The sequence below is a fragment of the Ovis canadensis genome, chromosome 3 (genome assembly GCF_042477335.2).
Source record: "Ovis canadensis isolate MfBH-ARS-UI-01 breed Bighorn chromosome 3, ARS-UI_OviCan_v2, whole genome shotgun sequence".
In the NCBI taxonomy this organism is placed as follows: domain Eukaryota; kingdom Metazoa; phylum Chordata; class Mammalia; order Artiodactyla; family Bovidae; genus Ovis; species Ovis canadensis.
The window spans coordinates 177,419,585-177,430,998 of record NC_091247.1 but is presented as its reverse complement, the minus strand read 5'-3'; the positions used below and the strand labels follow the sequence as shown (position 1 = coordinate 177,430,998).

Sequence of the window (11,414 nt, the reverse complement as noted above, 5' to 3'; positions counted from 1 at the left end):
TCTTCTGAAAAAGATACATTTTAATCTATCTAAAAGTTCCCCACTCAAGTCACTCTGATCCCCAACTGTGTTTTATTTTATTCATAGGACTAATCATATCTGAAATCATTGCTTTATTGTTTGTTTATTGTCAATTCCCCTACATCTAGAATGTCAAGGACATGAGGGTATAAATTTTGCTTAACTTGTTTACTGTAAGAGTTCAGAACAGCACTTGGCACATAGCCTTTGACTATGTGGATCACAACAAACTGTGGAAAATTCTTAAAGAGATGAGAATACCAGACCACCTCATCTGCCTCCTGAGAAACCTGTATGCAGATCAAGAAGCAACAGATAGCCCTGAAGAGGAAGGTGGGCTCTGGGTTCTGGCATGGTCTCCGCCGGCTGAGGGAGAGTAACTCTCGCTACTGCAACTTGGGGACCGTGGGGACCCTTGACTTCGACAACTGTGGCAGTCCTTTCCTCATCATCAAGGATCAGGACTGCAAGTCTCATCTTATGGTACTTGAGGCCCTCAAATTTCATATAATGGCAGCAAAGGCTGTAGCAAATACAATGAAAACATCACTTGGACCAAATGGGCTTGATAAGATGATGGTGAATAAGTATGGCCATGACTATGACCAATGATAGTGCCACCCTCTTAAGCATGATGAATGTTGACCATCAGATCACCAAGCTGATGGCTGAACTGTCCAAATCACAGGATGATGAGATGGAACCACAGGAGTGTTTGTCCTGTGGGAAAAGGCTGAGCAGCTGATGGACCTCCACATTCACCCAATCAGGATCACCGATGGCCAAGAGCAGGTCACCTGCATCACTATTGAGCACCTGGACAAGATCAGCAACAGTGTCCTTGACAACACGAAGAACACTGAGCCCCTGATCCAGACAGCAAAGACCATGCTGGGCTCCAAAGTAATTAACAGCTGTCACTGACAAATGACCTAGATCACTGTGAATGCCATCCTCACCGTGGCCGACATGCAGCTCAGGGACATTGACTTCCAGCTCATCAAGGTAGAAGGCAAGGTGGGTGAGTGGCTGAAGGACACCAAGCTGATCAAGGGCTTGATCATGGACAAGGACTTCAGTCATCTGCAGATGCCCAAGCAAGTGGAAGATGCTAAGGTTGCAATCCTCACATGTTTATTTGAGCCACTGAAACCAAAGATGAAGTAGAAGGTGGATGTGACATCTGTGGAAGATTTTAAAGCCCTTCAGAAGTACTGAAGGAGCACTTCTGTAAAGGAGAAGTTTGAAGGGATGATCCAGCACATTAAAGAAACTGGTGCTAATCTAGCTATTTGCCAGTGGGGCTTTGATGATGAAGCCAATCATTTACTTCTCCAGAATAACCTGTTGGCGGTCCACTAGGTTGAAGGATCTGAAATTGAGTTGATCGCCATCGCCATAGGTGGCCACATCATCCCTAGGTTTTCAGAGCTCACAGCTGAGAAGCTAGGCTTGCAGGTCTTGTGAAGGAGATCTCGTTTGGGACCACAAGAGACAAGAGGCTGGTCATCAAGCAGTGTAAGAACTCCAGAGCCGTCATCATTTTCATCAGAGGAGGAAATAAGATGATCATCAAGGAGGCCAAGCATTCCCGTCACGACGCTCTGTGTGTCATCCACAACCTCATCCGGGACAACCACATGGTATATTGCAGGGGCACTACCGAGATCGCTTGTGCCCTGGTGGCCAGCCAGGAGGTCGACCAGTGCCCAGCCCTGGAGCAGTAGGCCATGCACACCTTTGCCGAGGGATTGGTGGTCATCCCTATGGAGCTCGCGGAGAACAGAGGCATGAACCCCATCCAGACCATGACTGAAATCCGGGCCAGACATGTGAAGGAGGTGAACCCCGCCCTCAGGGATTGGCTGTCTGCACAAGGGAACCAATAATATGAAACATCAACATGTCATAGAAACCTTGATCGGCAAAAAGCAGCAGATCTCTCTTGTAACACAAATGGTTAGAATGACTTTGAAGATTGACAACATCCATAAGCCTGGAGAATCTGAACAGTAAAGACAGAATTTAGAAAAAAATGAGGAGTAAGATCCGCTGCTGCTGCTGCTGCTGCTGCTAAGTCGCATCAGTCCTGTCCGACTCTGGGCGACTCCATAGACGGCAGCCCACCAGGCTCCCTCGTCCCTGGGATTCTCCAGGCAAGAACACTGGAGTGGGTTGCCATTTCCTTCTCCAATGCATGAAAGTGAAAAGTGAGAGTGAAGTCGCTCAGTAAGTGTCCTGCTACTGTGACTAAATAAATGGGTGTCTTGTGCTGCATATACAGCTATTTATTGTTACCCTGTATCAGACACTATGACAACAGTGGCTGTTTGGTAACCATAGTTTCACTTGTTCAAAGACATGCATGAAATTATAGAGGTATGATCTCACAAGGTTTTGTATTTGTTGTATTAAAGGGAACACTTTAAACAACCTTTATATTCTGCTCAAGTTAACAAACATTCACTAACATTCATCAAATGCCCTAATTGAAGAAGTTTGAGATGATTTTTTTTAAAAATAAGATGTAGAACCTGTTTTTAACAGCTGTAAATGTTCAGTTTGTTCTCAAGATTTGCTTTAACGTTGAGGAATATCGGCTTGGTCCTATTAAATTTATTTAAATACTGACAAAAAAAGAAAGAAGCAACAGCTAGAACGGCGTAGGCAACAACAGACTAATTCCAAATTGGGAAAGGAGTACATTAAGGCTGTATATTGTCACCCTGCTTATTTAACTTATATGCAGAGTACATCATGCAAAATGCCAGGCTGGATGAAGCACAAGCTGGAATCAAGATTGCTGGCAGAAATATCAATAACCTCAGATATGCAGATGACACAACCTTTATAGCAGAAAGGGAAGAAGAACTAAGGAGCCTTTTGATGAAAGTGAAAGAGGAGAGTGAAAAAGCTGGCTTAAAAGTCAACATTTAAAAAACAAAGATCATGGCATCCGGTCCCATCACTTTATGGAAAATAGACAGGGAAACAATGGAAACAGTGACAGACTTTATTTTCTTGGGCTCCAAAATCACTGCAGATGGTGACTTCAGTCATGAAATTAAAAGACACTTGATCCTTAGAAGAAAAGCTATGGAAAACCTAGACAGCATATTAAAAAGCACAGACATTAGTTTACCCATAAAGGTCTGTCTAGTCAAAGCTATTTTTTCCAGTTGTCATGTATGGATGTGAGAGTTGAACCATAAAGAAAAGTGTGAAGTGAAAGTCACTTAGTCGTGTCTGACTCTGTGACCCCATGGACTGCAGCCCTGTCCTCTGTCCTTGGAATTCTCCAGGCAAGAACACTGGAGCGGGTTGCCATTTCCTTCTCCAGGAGATCTTCCCAACCCAGGAATTTAATCCAGGTTGCTCGCATTGCAGGCAGACTCTTTAATGACTGAGCCCATAAAGAAAGTCGAGTGCCGAAGAATTGATGCTTTTGAACTGTGGTCTTGGAGAAGACTCTTGAATGTCCCTTGGACTGAATGGAGATCAAACCAGTCAATCCTAAAGGAAATCAACCCTGAATATTCTTTGGAAGGACTGATGCTGAGGCTGAAACTCCAATACTTAGGCCACCTGATACAAAGAACCGACTCATTGGAAAAGACCCTGATGTTTGGAAAGATTGAAGGTGGGAGGAGAAGGGGATAACAGAGGATGAGATGATTGGATGGCATCACTGACTCGATGGACATGAGTCTGAGCAAGCTCTGGGAGTTGGTGATGGACAGGGAAGCCAGGCGTGCTGCAGTCCATGGGGTCACAAACAGTCGGGTATGACTGAGTGACTGAACTTACTGACTAGCACATAGTAGGCATACTACTTGGAATGAATGAATGAATGTTCAATAAACCATACAAACTGTATGGTAGTTCTAAGAAAGGTTTATGACCAGACTGCACTCTTCTGAAAGTAAACAACTGCTCATAGAGCCAGTAGTCATCAGCTTTGTAAGCAAATGTTTAGATTTAGAACTAATGCATCCATACAGGCTTGCCTAGGCTACCAGTTGTATAGTCTGTATTAAGTATTAGCTAGCAAATCAAGTTGGAGAAGAGTCGGACACGACTGAGTGAATTCCCTTTCACTTTTCACTTTCGTGCATTGGAGAAGGAAATGGCAACCCACTCCAGCATTCTTGCCTTGAGAGTCCCAGGGACGGGGGAGCCTGGTGGGCTGCCGTCTATGGGGTCACACAGAGTCTGACACGACTGAAGCGACTTAGCAGCAGGAGCAGTAGCAGCAAATCAAGTATGTATCATTTCACACTACCTTTAGAACCTTTGAGTACTGGATAAAATATTTCCTTAGACAAGTAGACTATGACCTGAAATAATTATGTATATATATACACATATATATACATAATTACCAACAAGCCCTGACAAGGTGCAAAAAAACAACCAAAGCTGGAATTGAATGGCTGTCCTTCTTTGCTCTCTCCCTCTCCTTTTAAAGTGTAGAGCTTTTTGGAAAAGAAGCATTATATGAATTCAAAGCATTATCTTATCAAATCCCCATAATTATTTTAACCATGTGGCATAATCTGGGCACAGCCAGTGATTAAGCTGTGCCACAATTAAAACAATAACGTGAAACTAATTACAAAGAGCTAGACAGACTGTGCTATCTTTCTGCTTGGTGTCCGAATGTTACATAGAAGAATGTAATTCAACTCTGCAGACACCATCAAAATCTTCCAACATACTTTTAAATCCCTGACTGTCTAAGGGGTAGGTGGCATCAGGGAAGAATGGGGAATGACCAAAGAGTAGGAAACAGTCCTGAATGAAGTGCCAGCTTTTAGATCTTTAGATCTCCTCTGTTAGAGGAGAAAATAATTTAAAAAGGATTCCTACAAAAATATTTTTTCCCTCTTCATAAAAACTGTGTAATCAGAAAGCCAGATAGCTTGGCCAGGCTACAGAAGCCATCTAAAAGTCAGAAAGACCTGGCTGATACATTCCCATTCAGACTAAAGTTACAATTATTTTCCTAGTCAGAGCAGGTGAGGGGAAGAAGCAGGAATCCAAGGGACAATGTTAAATTCATCATTTCACAGAGTTTTTCACACAAGGCCAATGGCATAAGCGAAATACTTTACATGTACACTTCCCTCTGTTAACAAATTATCTAAGTGTTATTTTTATTCATATTCAGTTAAGTTCAGTTCAGTTGCTCAGTCATGTCCAACTCTGTGACCCCATGAATCACAGGACGCCAGGCCTCCCTGTCCATCACTAACTCCCGAAGTTCACTCAGACTCACGTCCATTGAGTCAGTGATGCCATCCAGCCATCTCATCCTCTGTTGTCCCCTGCTCCTGCTCCCCCTGCCCCCAATCCCTCCCAGCATCAGAGTCTTTTCCAATGAGTCAACTCTTCGCATGAGGTGGCCAAAGTACTGGAGTTTCAGCTTTAGCATCATTCCTTCCAAAGAAATCCCAGGGCTGATCTCCTTCAGAATGGACTGGTTGGATTTCCTTGCAGTCCACGGGACTCTCAAGAGTCTTTTCCAACACCACAGTTCAAAAGCATCAATTCTTCGGTGCTCAGCCTTCTTCACAGTCCAACTCTCACATCCATACATGACCACTGGAAAAAACATAGCCTTGACTAGACAGACCTTAGTCAGCAAAGTAATGTCTCTGCTTTTGAATATGCTATCTAGGTCGGTCATAACTTTTCTTCCAAGGAGTAAGTGTCTTTTAATTTCATGGCTGCAGTCACCATCTGCAGTGATTTTGGAGCCCCCCAAAATAAAGTCTGACACTGTTACCACTGTTTCCCCATCTATCTCCCATGAAGGGATGGGACCAGATGCTATGATCTTCGTTTTCTGAATGTTGAGCTTTAAGCCAACTTTTTCACTCTCCACTTTCACTTTCAAGAGGCTTTTTAGTTGCTGTTCACTTTCTGCCATAAGCGTGGTGTCATCTGCATATCGGAGGTTATTGATATTTCCCCCGGCAATCTTGACCCCCAGCTTGTGCTTCTTCCAGCCCAGCGTTTCTCATGATGTACTCTGCATAGAAGTTAAATAAGCAGGATGACAATATACAGTCTTGATGTACTCCTTTTCCTATTTGGAACTAGTCTGTTGTTCCACGTCCAATTCTAACTGTTGCTTCCTGACCTCCATATAGGTTTCTCAAGAGACAGGTCAGGTGGTCTGGTATTCCCATCTCTTTCAGAATTTTCCACAGTTTATTGTGATCCACACAGTTATTCTTATTCTGAACTAATGCTAGGAGATGCAGCCTATAACTCCATGGGCTAAATGGCTAAAGGAAAACACCAGCGTGAAAAATCTGGTCAATCACTAGCACATGGCTACAAAATAAACCAAATTGTTTTTTGGTTTTTGGTTTTTTTTTTACCTCAGTTCAAGGCCACCCTGACACAACCATACAAATTGAATCACTCTGTGGGGTTATTCAAGAGAATGGGAGAATAAACTTTGGTAGAAGGTAAGTGTCAGGGCTTACTTTAGATCAGCTTGTCCTGGACCTACCGCATCTGCACTGTTTGGAAACCAGTTAGAAATGCAACTTCCAGAATCCTAACCCAGACCTCCTGACACAGAAATTCTGGAGGTGGGGGCCAGAAGTCTGGGTCTTAACAGACCCAGATGATTCTCAAATCATCAAACTGATGATTCTCAAACCTGCTCAAGCTTAAAAGTCACTGCTTTAAAACAAATTTTTTTTTGTTGTGTTCAGCCACTCAGTCATGTTTGACTCTTTGTGACCCCATGGACTGCAGCACGCCAGTTTCCCCTGTCTTTCATCATCTACAACAGCTTTCTTTCTCAAACTCATGTCCATTGAATCGGTGATGCCATTCAACCATCTCATCCTCTGTCATGCCCTTCTCTGCCTTTAAAAAAATTTTATTTATGCATTAATATTTATGGCTGTGCTGGATCTTTGTTGCAGTGTTCAAGTGTAGGGAAAGAGCAAATTAGCCAAGATGGCATAGTCAGGCTCTCTCACCCCACAGCTCCTTGTTCTTGCCCCATGATTTGTAAATAATGATTATGTAACAGCTGAGATCATTTATAACATTGCACATGTGTGTCACAAGGCACTCGCTTGGCCACAGGCTACTTTTACTAAGTGAGTTCCATGTAGAAAGTGGCGGCATTTGCTGTTGCATCCCAGCTGTGTGTGTTGGGTCAAGCACGAGAGGAGAGAATGCAGTATGTCTACTGCTATGGCGGATGCACCAGCCGAGAGAGAATACTGTTACAGTTGCTGCACCAGCCAGCAGAGAATAAAACATGTCTGTAGTTCCTACGGTTCCTTGAGTTTTCTTCCAGCGTCCCCGCTTGCACCTTATCTACAGTGGGTCCAACGAATGGTGCAATATGAACAGCAAGGCCACTGGCATCACGAACAGGATCAGCGATACATCAGGCTTCTCACTGCAGTGGCTTCTCTTGCTGTGGCGCACAGGCACTAGGGCAAGTGGGCTTCAGTAGTTGCAGCTCCTGGGCTCTAGAGCACAGTCTTCAGTAGTTGTGGAGCGCAGGCTGAATTGCTCTGTGGCATATGGGATCTTCCTGGCCCAAGGGTTGAACTTATGTCTCTTGGACTGGCAGGCAGTTTCTTTACCACTGAGCCACCAGGGAAGCCCATCACTGCCTTTTTGTTATTATTGTTGTTCAGTTCAGTTCAGTTGAGTCGCTCAGTCATGTCCGACTCTTTGCAGCTCCATGGACTGCAGCATGCCAGCCCTCCCTGCCCATCACCAACTCATGGAGTTTACTCAAGCTCATGTCCATTGAATCAGTGATGCCATCCAACCATCTCTCCTCTTTCCTCATCCATCCTCTTCTCCTCCCACCTTCAATCTTTCCCAGCATCAGGGTCTTTTCAAATTAGTCAGTTCTTTGAATTAGGTGGCTAAAGTATTAGAGTTTCAGCTTCAACATCAGTCCTTCCAATGAATGTTCAGGATTGATTTCCTTTAGGATGGACTAGTTAGGTCTCCTTGCAGTCCAAGGGACTCTCAAGAGTCTTCTCCAACATCACAGTTCAAAAGCATCAGTTCTTCAGTGCTCAGCTTTCTTTATAGTCCAACACTCACATCATAGCCTTGACCAGGAGGACCTTTTTTGGCAAAGTAACATCTCTGCTTTTTAATATGCTGTCTAGGTTGGTCATAATGTTCCTTCCAAGGAGTAAGCATCTTTTAATTTCATGGCTACAGTGGCTTAAAGTCAGCCACTCTTTCTATTGTTTCCCCATCTATTTGCCATGAAGCGTTGGGACTAGATGCCATGATCTTAGTTTTCTGAATGTTGAGCTTTAAGCCAACTTTTTCACTCCCCTCTTTCACTTTCATCACGAGGCTCTTTAGTTCTTCTTCACTTTCTGCCATAAGGGTGGTGTCATCTGCATATCTGAGGTTATTAATATTTCTCCTGGCAATCTTGATTCCAGCTTGTGCTTCATCCAGCCCAGAGTTTCTCATGGCCTCCAGGCCTCCCTTTCTGCTCTAAACCTGACCTTCCCACATGCTAGATGTGTGAATAAAATACAAATAAAGTGCCAGTTAAACTCCCCTCTATATTTGGAGAGAGTATTTAGGTACACCCCACTGCAAAACCAAATCACTGAAGGAGAACTAGATTTCATGTCCTTTCACCAAGCAGATCTATGTTTTTAGGGAAAAATAACATAAGATTACACATTGGATGTTATTAATAGAAGTAAATTGCAGGCTCTTTGATTTCTACTCATCTTGAATATCCTTCAATACCTGGCACTAACACTTTAGCTGTATTGGCAATCTATACATATTTGTTCGGATGAAAGAAGTAATATTTTTAACAGACTCCATGAAAGGCGGTTATCTTCACTTCTATTTTCTCTCCAATGTCTTCCAGAGCACTGTCTCACCCATCTACATACACCATGTGTCACATGTCAGGCATAGGGCTAGAAACTGGAGAAAAATGCACAGGTGTGATATCTCCCTACCTGGCAGCATACAGTTTAGTAGAAGGCAATGCATTTGAATAACTAAGCCCAGAAGGAGATGCTAGTTGCTGTGATGAAAGTGAGCATAGGATATGATATAAGACAAGAGGGTATATTCAAATCTACTTCTGAAAGTTCAATGGGGTATCTAGCAGCATTGGGCCTGAATATACTCTGCATATCCTCCTAACCCAGTACCACCAACTAAGTCAACTCTGCAGAGGTTAAAATTTATTCTGAGGATTCCTGGTGGTCTAGTGGGTAAGAATCCACCTGCCAATGCAGGGGACATGAGTTCTGGTCCGGGAAGATCCCACATGCCAAGTGGCAACTAAGCCCATGCACCACAACTCCTGAGCCCATAAGCCTAAAGCCTGTGCTCTGCAACAAGAGAAGCCACTGCAATGAGAAGCCCATGCACCCCAACAAAGAGTAACCCCCACTTGTCACAACTAGAGAAAGTCCATGCCCAGCAATGAAGATCCAGGTCAGCCAAAAAAAAAATAAATCTTAGGAAAAAAAGTTGTTTTGAGATCTGAGAGTGGTAATGACCAATAAGAGTCAGTTTAGAATTGACCAAGGACATGAGGATTTGAAATAAATAAATAAAACCTTTCCTTGGAGTTGTTTTGAATATTCTTACTGCAAACTACTTTTCTGGGCTGTATACCGAATCTGTGTGTCAGTTCACTTGTGCCTCCTTGACGACTGAAGTCAAGGTCTGATGCTTGGCAGAAATAATTTGAGCAGCATGCCACTCACTCTACTCTCTGCTGCCACAGTGATTCTAGCCCTTGTGCAAATCTACCCTAAGCAACTAGGGACCATAACTAGGGAAATTGAGTTCCTTAAAAAGCAAAGGGAACGGAGTTGCCAAAAGAGTTTCTAGGAGGATATGCTTGGAATTTGGGATTTTTGATTTGTGTTGCTACAAACCCTGGGCAAGCTGCCCTACTAAAATTACCATTACATTGAATTTACGACCAAGTAATGGTACATTTCTCTCATTGAAGACAGATCTTCTCTATCTGTCTGGGCTCGAGCATGACCTGTGTGGGAAAACAATAAATCAGAACTTTTGCACAGCTCTTTTGTGTGCCTTGGGGGTAGGAGGGGGATGCCAAAGCGGTTAAGGTCAGCTTTGTGACTTGTGTCCCAGGAGGGCAGAAAAATCAGTTTGAGGATTTGCTAAAGGATCAACAAAATAATTGATAACCAGTGCACTGGCATGATTCTGCAGTTGGAATGCCTTTGAAACCATTCCCAAATGGCACAGGGATTAGGGAAGATTTTTGAACAGAGAATGAGTTATGTGACCTGGGGGGCATACTTTAACTCTGCCATCGACCTGGGTGTCGTTGTGAAGGACACTTAACCTCAGTGACCTCCTCGTCTGTAGAGCTAGAATGATGGCTGCAGCCCAGATGGAGCACATGAAGCATCAAGAGACTCCCCTAAAAGTGGCCAAGTATGTTTCGGGGCTTCCTCAAGTATTATTATTAAAATCAGAGAAACAAAAACAGATGAAAATAAAACCTAGTTTCAATCCGCAATTCTAAATTATAGAATACCAACAACTGGTATTCTTTGCTTGAATTTTCCAATGTTTCTTCACTTTCTGATTTCTGCCTAGAACAAACAATAATAATGACTGTAATATTTAATATGTATTATTTGAAACCTTGGCCCAGGCACTGGAATAAGCCTTTTTTTTCTGTATTTCATGTCATCTTCACCAACTGGTGGCTCAAGATGATAAAAGAATCTTCCTCCGATGCAGGAGACCCAAGTTCAATCCCTGGGTGAGGAAGATTCCCTGGAGAAGATATTGGCTACCCACCCCTCTATTCTTGCCTGGAGAATTCAGTGGACAGAGGAGCCTGGCAGGCTACAGTCCATGGGGTCTCAAAGAGTCAGACACAACTGAGCAACTAACAGTTTCACCACCACCCCATGAGGTGAGGATTTCTAGCTCTGTTTTGCAGATGAGAATCCTGTGGTTTATAGAATCCAGCCCAGTGATAGTATTAGGACTCACACCCACATTGGACAGTTTCTAAAGTGCATGCTGTTAGGCACTAATTAGCTCTAACAATGGAAATAACAAACGATGGAGGAAGTCCTACCTTTAAAATTTTCAAATGTTAGATTAAAAGTTTGATACTATGAAGTTTAATAATAGGTTGCCTGTTGTTGTTCAGTCACTCAGTCGTGTCTGACTGTTTGAGACCCCACTGATAGCAGAATGCCCGGCTTCCCTGTCCTTCACCATTTCCTGGAGCTTGCTCAAACTCATGTCCATTGAGTCGATGATGCCATCCAACCATCTCATCTCTCTCCTCATCTTCTTGTCCTCTTCTCCTCCTGCTTTCAGTCTTTCTCAGCATCAGGGTCTTT

At 43.4% G+C, this 11,414-nt stretch overlaps 1 pseudogene; it reads left to right on the top strand.

The window, feature by feature from the left end:
• Positions 1-505: 505 nt before the first annotated feature.
• On the top strand, positions 506-2,037 carry LOC138438306 (T-complex protein 1 subunit epsilon pseudogene; annotated as a pseudogene).
• The last annotated feature ends 9,377 nt before the right edge of the window (positions 2,038-11,414 follow it).